The 15139-nt window shown below is 63.2% G+C and overlaps 1 protein-coding gene across 1 annotated transcript in view; it reads left to right on the top strand.

Annotated features, from left to right (window-relative positions):
• Window positions 1–4639: 4639 nt before the first annotated feature.
• TSNARE1 (t-SNARE domain containing 1) overlaps window positions 4640–15139 on the top strand; it is an 87719-nt gene continuing 77219 nt past the window's right edge. The window contains 1 exon segment of the mRNA XM_059395265.1: window positions 4640–4712. The gene's annotated coding sequence lies outside the window, so the exon portion shown is untranslated.

Raw genomic sequence — 15139 nt, 5'->3', positions numbered from 1 at the left:
GGAGGAGACCTTAAGCAGGCAGGCTCAGGGCCGGAGTGCAGCAGTCCACCGCCCCACGGCCCACCCTCTTCCCTCAGGTCTCCGCAGCAGCAGACCTACCTGGAGGGCACCCAGAGTAAAGGAATCTGGGTCCTGGTGATGGCGAGGTCACCCTGCAGGCCTGCCGCCCAGCTGGCCTCGAAGTTGTAGTGTTAGAAGTAAATAAACCCTGGCCTTGTCTAAGCCGATGTCTTTGGGGTTTTCTGTCCTTGGCAACCCGATCTGCTTGTTCGGTGTCCCCAGGGCCCAGCACATTGCCTGACAGCGGAAGCCAGGATTGTGGAATGAGTACACGACGGCGAACAGGGCACGATCTGGTGGGACACGGGAGGGGACGCTGCTAGGCGGCAAGCCCGGGCGGCGGGTGTGGAAGGCAAGCCTTGGGGGATGGGGATGCCGCCTCCCTCAGGGCTGGGGTTCCCAGGAGGGGCGGCAGACGTACCCCTCACCGAGGAGGTGATTAGCAAAGATAACACTCATGGATTCGCTTTTACTTTTTACTTTTTTTTTCCGCTTTTACTTTTTACTTTTTTTTTCCGCCACTGCTGCTTGGCGTCAAGTATCTGGGAGGCTGTTACAAGTCTCACGGCTGAGTTGATGCCCTAGGAGCCCCGTGTGGTGACAAGCCTGGTCGGGGGTGGGGGGGTGGTGCGGTCGGGGCGTGGTTGGTGTGGGGGAGTGGCGCAGGCCACCTGCTATCCCCTGCCAGCCCTGTCCCAGCCCGTGCCCCTCTCAACATGCCCCCTGCTCAGGTGCCCGGGCCCGCCCACACGCCCAGATTCCCTCTATCCAGCTTGTGCCTGGGCCTGCCTCACCAGTGACATGGGGGCACCATGTGAAACCATGCTCACTCACACACTTGTCCCTGCTCCTTGAGGCCACAAATGTCCTGCCTGCCCTCCGAAAGCCCTCCTGGCTAGACACACACTCGAAAGGGCAGCAGGTCCATCCTGAGGTGCACAGGGGTCGCATCTGCTTGGAATGGCATCCGCAGCAGCAGGGAAGAAGTAGGGGCCTGTTTCCTCCATGACAATGAGGCCGGGGGTGCAGTTGGGGCAAAGGTTCCCCATCCCCAGCTTGGGGTCCATTCCCTAGCTCCCCACGTGGCTGCTGTCTTCCAATCATTGCCCACACTCTGGAGAAAGGACACGGACACAGAGGAAGCAGGACAGTCCGATCAGCTGGCCAGCCACATCCTTCCCTTCTGAAGGGGCCTGAAGACTACTGTGCCTCCCATGGTCATCCCCCTGCCAGGACGGTCACACAGCCGGCCCTTGCTGACGGTGAGGCTGGGCACACTCCTGCCCCGAACAAGAGACAATGGGAGACTAGGCCGCCATGAGTCTCCGGTTCATGGGACTTGGTGGGGACCAAAAGAGAGCTACGGGAGCAGTGTGGCTGTGCGAGCCTGCTGTCTGGGCAGGGGTGAGGGAGCCAGGCTCCAGCGCACGGAGAGCACGGGAGGAAGGGAGGCTCCCTGCAAACTGCACGCTGAGCCGCCCCCCTCACCCCCCGGAGACCCAGCATAATCACCGGGAAGCCTGCCCTGTTTCTCATGGCAAGAAGCCTTTCCAGGTACAAGTTTCGTGAGAGGTGCCTCAAGGCTCCTTCTGAAGACCCGTCCCCGACCTTGTTGCTCGCAGCCCTGCTGAGGTCTGAAGGGAAGATCCGAATGAGGGGACTGCCCACTAAGGACAAGCCAACCCCCGCTCTCAGTAAGAGCCCTCCCAGCAGGAGCCAGTGCCCGCCACTCATTCTGCTGGCAGTGGACATCCGCCCAGAGAAGGGCCTGGTGCGCCCGTGGAGCCAGAGCGTCTGGCTCTCAGGCAGGCGCCTGTCTCGGGAGACCTCTCCCCTGAAGCCCTAGGCTGTGGTGGGCAGTCACTGCCACGGCCTCTCAGGACCAGAACGGGCTTCCTTCGCACACCAGCTGTCGTGTGGGCAGGACGAGAAGCCCCGTCCAGATCCTGGCTTGTCTATGAAATGGGCACACGTCACTGGCCTACCCCCTCCTCCTTCCCCCCTGCACGCGCGCACGCACACACACCCGCGATCGTCCCCACGCTCTCATCCAAGCACACACGCACGCTCACCCTCACACACTCGGTCACACACTCTCGTGTCCACACCGCTCAGCGTCCAGGTGCCCGGTGCCCACACATACACGGATCTGTTCTCACTCGAGTCTTGGGCGCACACACCCGTGCGCAAGCTTAAGACCCGAGAACCACCCGAGCATCAGGAAGCAGCGCCTGTCCCCGAAGCCCGCTGCAGGAGGCCGCCCCTGCCCGACCCGCCGCGGAAATGCCCCTGCGACCACTGGCCACCAGCAGGTTCCGGGAGGCCGCCTTTGCCCCGCGAGGAGAGGCCGGGGCTGGTGTAGGGAGGCGGTGCCGAGGACCCGGCCCTGGGGCGGCTCACCCGTGGGGCCGCAGGCTCAGACGGGGCACACTGGCCCACGGTCCTTCCCCGGGGGGGCGGGGGGGGGCGGGGACCGGCCTGCAGGGGGGGCGGGGACGGGCGGGGACGGGCGGGGCCCGGCCCCGGCAAGGCCTCTGGAGGGGCAGGTGCGGCTCCCGGGAAGGGGCTCCACGGGGCCGCGGTCCCAGGCAAAGGCCGCGGAGGCTGGGCCACGGGCACGTCTTGTCTAATCACTTTCACGGTCACCGTCTCCCCCCTTCTCCCCGGCCAGCCTCGGTTCCACGGACGGAGACTGGCTCGGGGTGACAACGGGCCTGCCATCTCACACGGCCAGGGAGGGGACCACGCGGCCCCGGGGACCCTCGACGCCACTCAGGCACGCAGGGCTGAGAAAGCACTTCCGGCCCAGCCGGCCGCCGGCTCCGGCCGTTTCCGGTCGTCCGCGCGGGGCGGTCTGGGACTTGTAGTCCTCGGGCGCACGCCGTCCGCGGCGCGGCGCGGCTCGGGAGGCCATTGGCTGGCTCGAGGCGCCGGGGCCGACGGGACGGGCGAGGGACGGCCTAGCGGGAGGGGCCGTCACGTGACGTGTAGGGCCCGGCTCCGCCCCCTGCACCGCCCCTCCCGCCGAGAGCCGGCGGAGCGCGCCCGCGAGCCACCCCGGCCCAGGTGAGGCGGCGGGGTCTGGCCGGGTCCGGCCGGCGGGGTCACGCGGGTCCGGCCGGGAGGGCGCGCGGTCCGAGGTCGGGGCCGGGGCGGGGCGAGGGGGTGGGGCCTCCGCGGGCGGGGTCGGTAGGAGGGGGCGGGACCGCCGGAGGGCGTGGTCGCGGGGGGTGGGGCGGGGCGGACGGGCGGGCCGGGGGCGCTGCGGCTCCGCCCCCCGGGGCGCCGGTGCGGGGGACCCACCTGAGGGCGCATGCGCGCGGTCGCCCCGAGGCCTCGGGTCCCACTTGTGGGGCGCGCGGGGCGGCCATCAGCTCCGCGCCCTCGAGGCCGTCCCGTCCGCGCCTTTCCGCCGCCTTCGCGTTCGGCCTGCGAGGCCCTCCCGGTGCCGGGCGCTGGGGCCTCCCGGCCGCGGAGCTCGCGCGGGACCCGCCGCGCGCTGGCCCCTGCGACCCCGGGGCCGCTCCCGGCGCTCCGTGGGCGCCGTCCGGCGTGGCGCGGCGGCCGCGCGTGGCTCAGGTAGGGGCCCTGCCCCGGCGCCGAAAGTTCTGGCGCCCGCGCGGGGGCCGCGGCCGTCCGGCTCCCTCGCGCCGCCCGCTGCCGGCCCCTCCCCCGGCCTGGCCGCGCACCTGTTGCGGGACGCGCCGACGGCCCTGCCCCGCCGCTGCTTCCCGCCCTCGGCACCCCGTGCTCTGTCCCCGCCGCGCGTCTGCCTGCTTTCTGGCTCGGGGGGCCCGCGGGAGCCCGGCGCGGGGACGGCGCTTCACGCAGCCCCCCGGGGACAGCGACTTGGGGCACGGATGCGGATGAACCGGGTCGGTGTGGCGGTGTTGCAGCCCGTGGGAAGGGGACGCTCAAGGTTCAGCCTGGGGCGTGCTGGGTCCCCCGGAGAAATCTGGTGCCGCAGCTGTCTGCCCAGGACAGGGCACGTTCAGGACTCAAGTCGTGGTGCGGTAGCCGTCCGAGGTGGGCAAGTCCAAGGGGGCTTCCTGGAAGAAGTGGAGCTTTAGCTGGGCCCCCTCCACACCTGTGCTCCGCTGGCCTGGCTGCCCTGACTGTTTCCGGGCAAGTTCCCTGTGGCGGCGGCGTGGGTGCCTGCGCACAGGGACTGCCATCTGGGGCGGGCTCACAGGCTCCTGGGCAGGCAGGCATCCCTGCTCCCTTCCCCAGCTCCCTGCTGCCTTTAGGGTGGAGGTCGGGGTCTGGCTCCTGCGTGTCGCTCCAGCCACATCTGATACCACGTACCCCAGCTCTGTCAGGGTCCATCGCCTGTGCGACTCACCTCTCTTCCGCCACGGTGACAGCTCGGTCTCCTTCTTGGAAGGCCCTTGTGTTCTGGGTGTCCCCTTTAGAACCTCCCTGTTCCCTGCCTCCCCTGGGGGAGGGCTACCCCCATACCCGTGGCCCGCAGCCCCCGGTGCTTGGCTTTTCTTCTGCGCCACCCTGAGATGACCTGTGTCTGTGTGTGTTCTGCACGTGACCGCACAGAGGCCTTCATCTCGGTCACCCTTGCATCTTGGGTGCCCAGCAGAGACTCCTGTCGGCAGCCAAGAGGGAGTGGACGGGCAGTCTGAGGCGGCAAGGAGACGGTGGTGAGAAATGCAGCCATGATGGGCGTTGGTTCACCGTGTGGGGAAGCTTGAGGCAGGGAGGTGGGGCTTACCTTCTGCCTGGGGGAGAAGACCGCCACTGTGGCCCGGCCTGTCCCAAGCCATTCGTGACAAGGGCTGGGTGTGTGCTGCAGCGCCCCAGAGAAGGGAGGACCTCCTAGGATGTGGGATTTGAGCAGGGCCAGGCGGCAGGGCAAGGTTTGGTTGGGAGAAAGGATGGGCGGGGCATCCTGGGGGTGGAGGTGCCCGTCATCCCGGCCACACTCACGTGGCATGCGGGTGCGGGGCTCTGGTCCTCAGTAGCTGGAGCCCAGGGCCTCAGCTCGTCCTCGCAGCGAGCCCAGGACAAGGGCCTGTGACTAACACCCCCCCCCCCCCAGAACAGGTGAAGAACCAGGCCGGAAAAGGGGACTTGCCCCCAGTCCCTTCACTGCGAAGTCCCAAGACATTACCCGTTTGGCCACAAGGCTTCTGAGGCTGGGCCTTTTGTCGCTCAGACTCCTGTGTGGACAGTTGGCCACGGCTTAGGTGTGCCTGTGGCTCCTGCATTTGTTCTGACGCCATCACATGTTGCGAGTGGAATTACTCTTGCCGCGGCGCCCTGCACTGCCCGGCTCTCCGGTAGTTCCCCCATCGCTGCCACATCCCGTCCCGGTGACGGAGCCTGTGAGAGAGGAGCCGACCGACAGCAGGAATGAGGGTTCTCGCCCTGCTTCGGCTCCCTGCCACGAACACCTGTCTCCCATTTGGGGGTGGGAGGCGGGCGACGGGAATCACCATTCCTGGTTCTGGGTGATGAATGTGGGGCTCAGAGGGAGCTGCTCCTGCACCCGACTGGGGCCTCCGTGCGTTCCCCCGCCGGCCACCCGCGTCTGGGAGCCGCGTCTCTCCTGCCCACCTGGGGTTCCAGGCCCGGGGCCAGTGGCTGCCTGCGGCGGTGCAGCGAAGTGGTGAGGTTGGTGCAGCGGAGCAGAGCTGAACTGCATCCACGCACCACGCGGGCCCGTGAGCACTGCCGTGGCTCCAGAACGTCTTGTGGGAATGGAGCTGGTTGCCTTGGCCCGAGTCCCGGCGAAGACAGGACTTGCCTGTGAGCCGGACCTGGTACCTTGCAGCTGCCTGAGCCCGTGGCGCTGACAGGGACGCCTCCTGGCGGGCATCGGTTCAGTGCTCTCTGCCGCCGGGGGCTGTCCTCGGAAACCTGTTGCAGCTGCGGGATTGTCCCCGTCAGCCTGAAGCCTGGGCAGGACAGGCGTGAGGTAAAGGTGACCGTGCACTTGTCTTCAAAGCCGCACCGTGCGGGATGAAGCCTGCCCAGCTTTCAGGTCCACCTCGGGCTCAGGGAAGCCCTGCGAGGAGGGGCCGGGTGGTAGGTGGTAGGCTGCCCACGTCAATGTGGGTCAAAGTACCGCGGCAGTGTCTGGGGCACGGGATCTCTGGCAGGGCCCTGCCTTGGTCTTTCTGTGCCCAGGGGTGCCACGGAGATGAGCAATGCTCAGAAGGGTTCTTGAAGGTCCCGTCTTGCACGCAGGTCAGGAGGCGCGGTGAGTGCAGGGGCTGCCCGAAAGCCATCCCTGGTGTTGTCACCAAGGCTCCTGCGTGCAAGGTATGGAGGGAGGCCCCAGGGAGGGGTCGGTGATGGGCTAGAGAGACCCTCTCCCCCAAGTGTGTGCGGCTGTGGGTGGGGCTGGAGGGCCGGGCCGCCTGGTCCGGGATGCTGGCAAGGCCTGAGATCAGTCTTAGAGACCCAGTAGCAGTCGGGGGCGGATGGAGTGCGGTGTGGGGGGTGTTCTCGGCAGCAGAGGCCTGAGGGGCGGCACAGCAGTGCTCGTCTCCCACGGGCCTGTGTGACCAGGGTCAGGCGGTCAGGCCTGGGAGCCAGGCAAGGCCTGGATTTTGTTCCTGAGCCGGGAGAGGTGGGGTAGGGGTCTGGGACAGATGGCAAGAGGCTGCCGCAGGCAGTGACAGGCCTGTGCCTTACCCCCGTCCACGGGGTCCAGGCCAGGGAACCTGGGCTCAGGATCCTGTGGCTGGGTCCATGGTGACGGCAGCTAGGCCACAGGCCCCCGCCAGGGAGCGATTGGTGGCTGGGGACCGCCGCGTCTCTCCCTGCGGGACGGGGGGGTGGCAGGGTGCTGCTGTCCCCGCAGTGCCGGGCTCCCGCTCGTGGGGGGAGAGCAGCCCTCCCTGAGGCAGGCGTGGGAGAGCAAGCCCAGGGGTCACGCTGACCCCGCAAGCCCCACCCTGGAGCTCTGGCCCCACACACCGTTGGCGTTTTCTGTGACTGAATCGGTGTTATTTTCCGTCTCTGATTTCCCCTGAGGGAGGGACAGGGCCCCCGCCTGACTGAGTTCCGTCCTGGTAGGGAAGCAGGGATGTCCAGACGTGGCCGCGCCATGTCGCAGCTCTGGCATCCTGACGGACGTCCCTCATTAGCATGTCCCCGAGCCTGCCCTTTCTGGTCCTGCAGCCCCTTGGGGACCGGGGCACCAGTGCCATTGCAGGGGCGGGCACACAAGCCCAGGGCAGGGGGGAGGAGGGCCCCGTGGGGCCCAGGGGCTGGGCTGGCTCCTTCTTCGGAGCGCCTGCTCTGCTGGATGACCAGGGCAAGGTGTGGGCTGCCTTTGAGTGGAAACATGGGACAGCCGACCGTGGTCACCGCAGTGGCCATCCCTGCTTGCTGACCGCTGGTGTCTGCCCAGCCCCTGTTGGGTTCCTGATGTCCTCAGCTCAGGGTTGGGAGGCTTGTCCAGAGGCACGGGCAGGTGTGAACCCAGCCCTCGGGCTGCAGAGTCCCTCACCCTGAGCTGGCCCGCCTTCCCTCACTCCTGCCCCGCTGCTTCGCGGGGGACCTGATCGTAAGGCGCGTCCAGCCTGAAGGATGCCTGCGGGTTAGAGGACCTCGTGGTTGTGTTAAGAAAGGCCGACTCTTGGACTTCTCCTCCATATTGAGGTGCCGTCAGGCTCATTCTAGAGGAGAGCTTGGTGGAGGTCTGAGAGCTCTAGGGACTCCGGGCATCCAAGTGCTGACCAGCACGTGGAGACTGGAGGCCGGGGTGACCGGTGAGGCTGGACGGACGTGTGTAGAATGAGCTCGCAGGTGACCGGTGGCTGGCTTTCCCCGACCCGTGCAGGGGTGTCCTGTGAGTGAGTCAGCGCTCTTAGGGCTTTGGGGGCCTCGTGCCACCAGGCATCCGGCTTCTCGTCTGCCGTCTGTCACCTGAGCCAGACCCTGGGTGCAGGCTGCGCGGCGCGGACTGAGCCTGCGCTGGCCGGGAAGCCGGGCTGTGGGGTGCGCGGTGGTGAAGGAGGAGGGGTTGATGGCATCTGGGGAAGACGGGGTGGGGGGTCAGGCTGAGGGGTGCAACCCCCTCTCTTTCCCAACCCAGCTTCCTCTTTGGCTGCCCTCCTCCGGGATCCGCCAAGGCTTCAGAAAGGCACAGGGTTTTAGCCCGGCGGCCCCGACGGCGGCTTCTCCCACGCTGAAGTCACCCAGCGCAACAGCCTCCTGCCTGGGCTCGGCCTCCTGCCTGGGCTCGGCTGCCCACTCCGCACGGGCTTTCAGAAGCAGCGCTAACGAGAGCCCGGGCTCATGATCGGGTCTGACCTCCTTCCCCCGCTGCGCCCCCCCCTCCATGAAGGTGCTAACGAGGGTGCCTGGGCTGGGGGTGACGAGCAGGCACCGGGGCTGGGGAGCGGTGTCCAGTCGTTCCTCCTGATCCAAGACCCAGAGAATGTCCAGTCGCAGGGGCGGTCCTTCTCGCTGGTCTGCAGCCTCCAGCCGGGCCGTCTTTGTTTCCTCTTGACGTGGCGGCCCCCCTTGCTGGGAGCAGTGCCCGTGGCCCTCTTCTGCCGGAAGGCCTTCGGGGCGCTGGTCCGCGCTGGGGCCGGCCGCCTCCCTCCCCCGGCTTCTGCAGCTCCTCGTGGTTTGACCTGATCTTCCGGGCTCTGGTCGGCCTGCCTGGCCGACTCCTTGGCCTCCCGAGCCTGCCCTCGGGTGTCCCGCTGCGGCTGTCTGCCTGGAAGGGCCGGTGTTGGCCCCGTGTGGTGACCTGCTCTACGTGTCGAAGGCTCGGCGCCGCGGCGTCTCTGGAAGCCGCCCGTCTGCTCCTGCTGTTTGCTGCAGTCCCTCGGGAGGGCGGGGCGTTGGGTGGTTGCAGGCCACCGGTCCCGCCTGGCGGGTCCTCGCTTGCCGTGGTGTTGGGCTCCAGTGCGCTCCCCCAGGTTACCTGTGTCTTCTCTGTGTCTGTGGCCCTGGGCTGGGAAGCGCATGTGACAGGCCCTCCACGAACACTTGTGCAAGCGGGAGCTGGCGGCTGGAGGAAGCTGGTTCTTGGGCTGGTGGGAGGAAGCGGCGAGGGCACCGAGAGCATGGGTGGGCCAGCCGTGAGCAGGTGCTTCCCAGACATGATGTCCACTCTTCAGAGCCAAAGGAGACCCGCGCTTGGAGCCAGGGCAGGGGGAGGGGTGACCACAGCTGCAGGGGTGGAGTCGTCCACACCCTGTAGCTCACTGCTTCCCAGGGTGTAGGTAGCCCTGCCGCCATGAGCAGATGACCATTTGGCAGGTGGAGGCGTGGGGTGGGGGTCAGTGCTGGTGACTGCGAGACCACTTGGTGGTCTTTAGGCCACGGATCGGAGCAAGGCAGTGGGTAGGTTCTTTCTCTTGGACTGTGAGAGGGACTTGGTTTTCCCAAGGCCAGCAGCGAGCAGAGCGGAGCTGGGGCTGGAACACAGTGTGTCCTGCATGAGACCTGGGCCCCGCTTGACGGTGCTGCCCTGTAGCCCCGAGGAGGCTGGACCGTGGGGAGCTGCCGGACCGGGCTTGTGGCTTCTCATCGGGACAGGATGGGGGCTCTAATCTTCCCTGCTGTGCGTGCCGCCTTTCTGTCCCCAGGATAGCTCTGATGTCACGGGTCCCCTGGACCCTGTGAGTTCCGTTGTGTTTGAAGAAGGGATTCTTCAGGCGTCGCCTGAAGCCAGTTCAGCCATCCTTTGCTGTGTGGGCAGGTCTGGGCCAGAGCTGTCCGCCACGGGGGGTCGCAGCCCTGCGTCCTCTGGTCTGACGGGATGTTGGGACAGAATGCCCGCTGCTTTTCTGGGCCTCTGCCGCCCTGCAGGAGGGGGTTTGGAGGCCGTGGTAGGAGACGGTTCAGCATGCAGGCGTCTGTCCTTGTAGTGGAAAGGGCCGGTTGGCATCCAGCTGGAGGCCGGGCGCGGTCGGGTGTGAAGAGGTTCTGACGGTGCAGGCCAGGCCTTGCTGTGGCCACAGTCCTTCCCCAAGGGTCAGTCGCCTGAAGCCGGAGGGGTGCGGGTCCACCAGGGATCGGCAGGACTGGCGCAGGGCAGTTGGAGCCCTGCGTGGATGGAGCAGCTGCCGTGGGGACTGTGTGGTCTCCCTGCCAGAGGAAAAGAACTCTGGGGCCTTGTCCTGGGAATGAAATGCTTGTCTCAGCAGGGAGCTGGGTTGCTTTGGTTCACAACTCACAGTCCAGAAGGATTCCCATGACCACCCTCCCCCAGACCCAGGAGTGCCCTGTGGGCTTGCTTCCCGGGGGAGGGGACTGGGGATGGTGGACAGCTTTCCGGACACTCATGCTGCTGGGCCAGGCAACCTGGTGTGTCTGGAAGACCACTCTTCATCCCTGGGCTTCCTCCCTTTCCCTGGGAGTGCCCTGTGCACGGAGAGGTTGAGCCCCGTGGCTGCCCACCTGCCTTCCGGTCTCAGGCTCCAGGAGGCCGGTGCTTGGGAGAGCAGGTCAGGTTGAGTGTGGCCTCTGCTCCATCTACTTAGTGACTTCATGCTTTGAGATGGACAGGCTGGTGTCACTTCTGCATCATTCAGTTATTTTATTTCACGACAATGGTACGTTCACGTGCACTTGTAGGAAATGATTCTGAGCATGCTGGGGACCCTTCTGCGGTTTTCCTCAGGGTGACCGGGGTCACAGCCAGGATGCAGGCGTGGGCGCAGTCCAAGTAGATTCAATCACGAGGGGATCCCGTGTGCCCCCTGCCGGCTGCCCTTCACCCCGGAGCTCCTGGGAACCGCTCGTCTGTCCTTCCTGCTCTAATGGCGTTTCTAGAAGGTTACATACATGGGGTCCTAGAGCGCGTCACGTCTGGGGACCGGCTCGGTCCTCTGCTGTGGTTCCCTGGAGATTTCTCAAGGTTGCCACGCGGATCGGGAGCTTGCTGCTTTTCAAGGCCGAGCCCTGTTGTGTGGGGCGGAGGGAGCGCCCTGGGGCTCGCTGGTGTCCGTGCCGTGCCGGGCTGGCAGTGGTTTGTGGGTTCGAGAGTGAAACGTGGGGAGCACGCAGCCGGAAGTGAGCAGTCCCCTACAGCCAGCCCCGGCTCCACATCTGCAGGCAGCGCGGTCTCGCGGTCTCACGTGCTCCCGGCTCGGTGAGCCCCAGGTCAGCTGGACGCAGATGTCCACGTTCTTACTTGTCCTTGGTCTCGTGCAAGGCGTGTGATCTCAGGCCTGTGCCCCTGGTTTTTATTTCTCCCCTACTAAATGGAACGGCCAGAAATTTTTCTCTCTTGGTACAGAGAGCTTCTCTTTTCCTCTTTGACAGCCGAGGCTGCTTCAGGTGTGGTGGTGCCAGCATTGGTCCCGCCATCTGTCGGCGGCGCCTGCCGTGATTTCCGGTCTCCGCCCTCTACAGAAGGAGCCGCCTTGTTCCCGTGTCGCTTCGTACGCGTTTACGTGGCTCGTACGTATGCAGGGGCTGGCCCAGAGAAGCACGCTCGCCGGCCTCCTCCAGGTTGGTGCTCCCGGGGGGGCCCATGCCTGCCGTGCCCGCAGCCGTCGGGCTTCGGCAGGGACATGTCAGGTTCCTTTTATGAGGAATGAGTCGGTGTCGTTTCAAATATCAGAGACTCTTGTATTTTCTTTGTGAGCTTTCCGTGCCTCTGTTCATGGTTCACGGACGGTGTTGTGGATCTGTTCCCCGTGGATCGTGGAGATCAGCTCTTTGAGTGCCAGACGAGTCCGTCTCCGGCCTTCGCTCTGCTTCCTGTTTGTGATCCGCCGCGTCCAGGCTCTCACGCGGTGGCGTCCTCCGCTCCGCTGCTCCGTCAAGGCTGGGCCTGCGGCGGAGTTAGCGAGGGCAGCTTTCCCTCACCTTCCCGAAGGCCCGCGTTTCCTCGGCTGCGTGCGGCCGCTTCTGGAGTTCTCACTCGTTCCCCTTCCATCGTGCTGAGCGGTGTGAGGTAGGGGTCTCTTTCCCCGTGGTTTGCTCGCGCTCCCAGCTGGGCACTGATGTGATCCGCTTCTGCCCCTGGTTTTTGTTCTAGCCGAGTCATGCTGTCAGTTCCCGCTGTATTCAGATTTTTATAGATGTGTTTGTTTATGATGCGAACACTCAGCGCGAGGTCTACTGTCTTCACTGCCGGCGTGCCCTGCGGCTGGCAGAGCACATCCCTTGACTTGGTTGACTGCAGCTTTGTGCCCGCTGACCAGCAGCTCCCCGTGGCCCACTGCCTGAACCCCTGCCGGCATGGGCCGTCCTGACTTTGGGCTTGGCTGTTGTAGACGCGCCAGGTCCGTGGCATCCGTGGTATGTGTCCTCCTGAGACTGGCTTATGTCACGGAGCACGTGTCTGCAGGGCTCACCCGCGATGGTGCGTGTTGTGGGGTTTCCGTCCTTTTCGAGGCTGAGAGGTGCTCCGTGCCCCGTTGGAGCTGCCCCTGTGCTCGTCGTCCAGCTGTTGACGGATGATTACCCCATTCCTCTCTCTCGGCTCTCGGGACGGATGCTGCAGGGAACGTGGCCAAGTTCCTGTCTGAGATCCTGATTTCAGATCCTTTGGATGCAAACTGAGAAGTGGAGTTGCTGGATCATACAGGAGTTCTATTTTTAATTTTCTGAGGAGCCTCCATTCTGTTCTGCCTAGTGGCTGTGCTGTTTTGTGTGCAGAGTGTGCGAAGGTTCCAGTTTCTCCACGTCCTTCCCAGCGCTTGGTGGCTTTCATTTTTTTGACGTTTTTACCATCGTGTGGTAACAGTGGCGTGTGGGTCTGGAGGCGGACCCCTCATCAGATCTGTGGTTCCTCTGCGTTTCCTCCTGTTCCTCACGTGCCTTTGGCGATGGTTCCCTTGGCTTCGCAGAAACTTTTTTTAGTTTGATGTTGTCCCACTTCTCTGTTTCTGGTTTTGTTGTCGTGTGCTCCAGGAAGGCATTGCCAAGATGGACGTCAGAGGCTTTGCCCTGAGGTTTTCTTCTAGGGTCTTACAGTTTGGGTCTTGCAGATGTTTGAGATTTGATTTTGAGTTGATTTTGTGCGCAGTGCAAGCTGGGCTCGATGTCATTTTTTCATACACATCATCCTTTGCAGAAGAGCCTGTTCTTCCCTGTGTGTGTCTGTGGTGCCTGGTTGGAGATCGGTTGCCCGAATGCGTGTGGGTTTACTCCCGGGTTCTCTGTTCTGTTGTTAAGCAAAATGAGCCACCCAGGAGCCCCTGTTTTTCTGCTGTTTAGTTCATCGCGTTTTGCTTACAATTAACTTCTTTTGTTTTTCCTCAGTTTGTCCTTTTTCTTAGGTGTGTGATTTGTGTGCGCCGTTCATTGGCTCTTTTCCAAAACGTGGTTAGCATTTGAGAGCTTTTCCTTACTTTCAGATCCGGGGTATTTTCCATAACATCACGGTCTGGAGGGTCTGTAATTTTGGTTTCTATTTTCATTTTTGGTCCAAGAGTTGCATTGGCGCAAGTTTTAAAATTTCCAAGCGAAGTGTGTTTTGATTTATTGGTTTTCTTATTTTGGTAGGTGTAACTGCATTTTTAGGGAAGAACACTGACTGTCTTCTTTCTGGGTTTTATGTGGTTTTCCTTGTGGCCCCGACATGGAGCCAGTTTTCATCACCGCGTCCCAGGATCTTGAAAAGATGGTCTGTGTCCTGACTTGGACGTGGAGATGTTGATGTGGGTGTCCGTCAGTTGTGCCCCCTCAGTGCTGTTGTGTGGGTCACGCGTGTCTCTGGTCTCTGTCCGCCTGCTCTGCTGTGTGCCCTGCCGTGGGTACGTCTCTGTCTCTTTCTCCTCGTGTCTCCCCTGAGTGTTGGCTGCTGTGGGACCTGATGCGCAGCTGTTCGAAAGGATTTTATTTTTATTCTGGATTGCGTCTGTTGGTGTCATCCTGCCGCCATTGTCTTGTTCCTGCGTCGTCTGCTTTGGGTCGTGACTCGTGCTGCTCACTCTGGTCCTTCTCTTCCCGCCCCTTCTGAGTGACCTCAGCTGCGTCTCATCTGCCGCTGGAAGTCAGGTTTAGCTTTGAGATCCCACCGGAGAATTTTTCAATTTTTAAAAATTTCGCTAGAGAAGTTAAAGTGCTTTACAGGAGTTGGCAGGTCATGTGTATTTGGTTTTAGTTCCATTGCGTGTGTTTACTGTCTCTTACTCTGCTGCGTTTTCTTTTTTAAAAAGTTTCTAAGTTTCTGACATTTAGGAGAGTTTCTGTCTTAAGTCATGCTCCCTCACGTAATGCCCTTAGCTCCCTGTTTGTGGGGACCGCTGATAAGGACCCTCTGTGCCAGGCAGCACATTATCACCCCTGCCCTTGTCCCTCCGAAGCCCCCCAGAGCCACTGTCACTGTTCTCACCCCTGAAAACTGTGAGTGCGTTCTAGTACGTGGCAGAAAGGGAATTTGCAGGTGTAATTAAGGTTGTGTGGTCCTTAAAAGAGTTTATCTTGGATTATCTGGGTGGGCTCAAAGTGATTATTTGAGCCCTTAGAAGCAGAGAACTTTCTCCAGCGAGACATGAGAGAGATTCCAAGTGTGGGAAGGATTTGAGCAGAGGGCCGTGTGCGATGACCGGAGGGGAGCTTCTGGCCCCGGGCTGACCAGCTGACTGCCAGCACAGGAGGCGTGACCTCAGCCCTCTGGCCATGGGGACCTGGTTTAGCTAGGGCTCTCGGATTCCCCAGAGCCCCTGCAGCCCAGCCTGACTCCTCACCTACAGAAACTGGGTGACGGCACATCTGTGTGCTTTTGCTGCCAAATTCATGGTCATCTGCTTGGCTGCCGGAAGAAACCCAGGCTCCTTCTGCGGGCGCTGGTGGCCTTGCTGTGCTCTGCATTCTTCCCATCACTCAGCTGCAGTCCCTGTGGTTCCTTCCCTTTCTCCCTGTTTATCTTTGTCCTGCTAATACTTGTTTTGTGACGGAGATGTCCGCTGTCAATCACGGGCTTTGGGCGTTCTCACTGATGGGCGGTGGGCAATGGGCTGGCTGTTCCTCCTCTCCCCCCCCTCCGTGTTCACCAGTCGGTCGTTTCTCCAGAGTCAGCATGTTACCTGGGCTCATTCAGTCCAGCCCTGTGTCTGCCTGTCTGTCTTGCACCCACAGGGGCGTGTGCTAAATGCTCCCGCCTGTTAGATCCAGTTCCCCTGCTGGCCTCGGACAGGCT

This window comes from Mustela nigripes, chromosome 3, assembly GCF_022355385.1.
Source record: "Mustela nigripes isolate SB6536 chromosome 3, MUSNIG.SB6536, whole genome shotgun sequence".
In the NCBI taxonomy this organism is placed as follows: Eukaryota; Metazoa; Chordata; class Mammalia; order Carnivora; family Mustelidae; genus Mustela; species Mustela nigripes.
The sequence above is the reverse complement of the archived record's forward strand: the minus strand, read 5'-3'. Positions and strand labels throughout refer to the sequence as shown.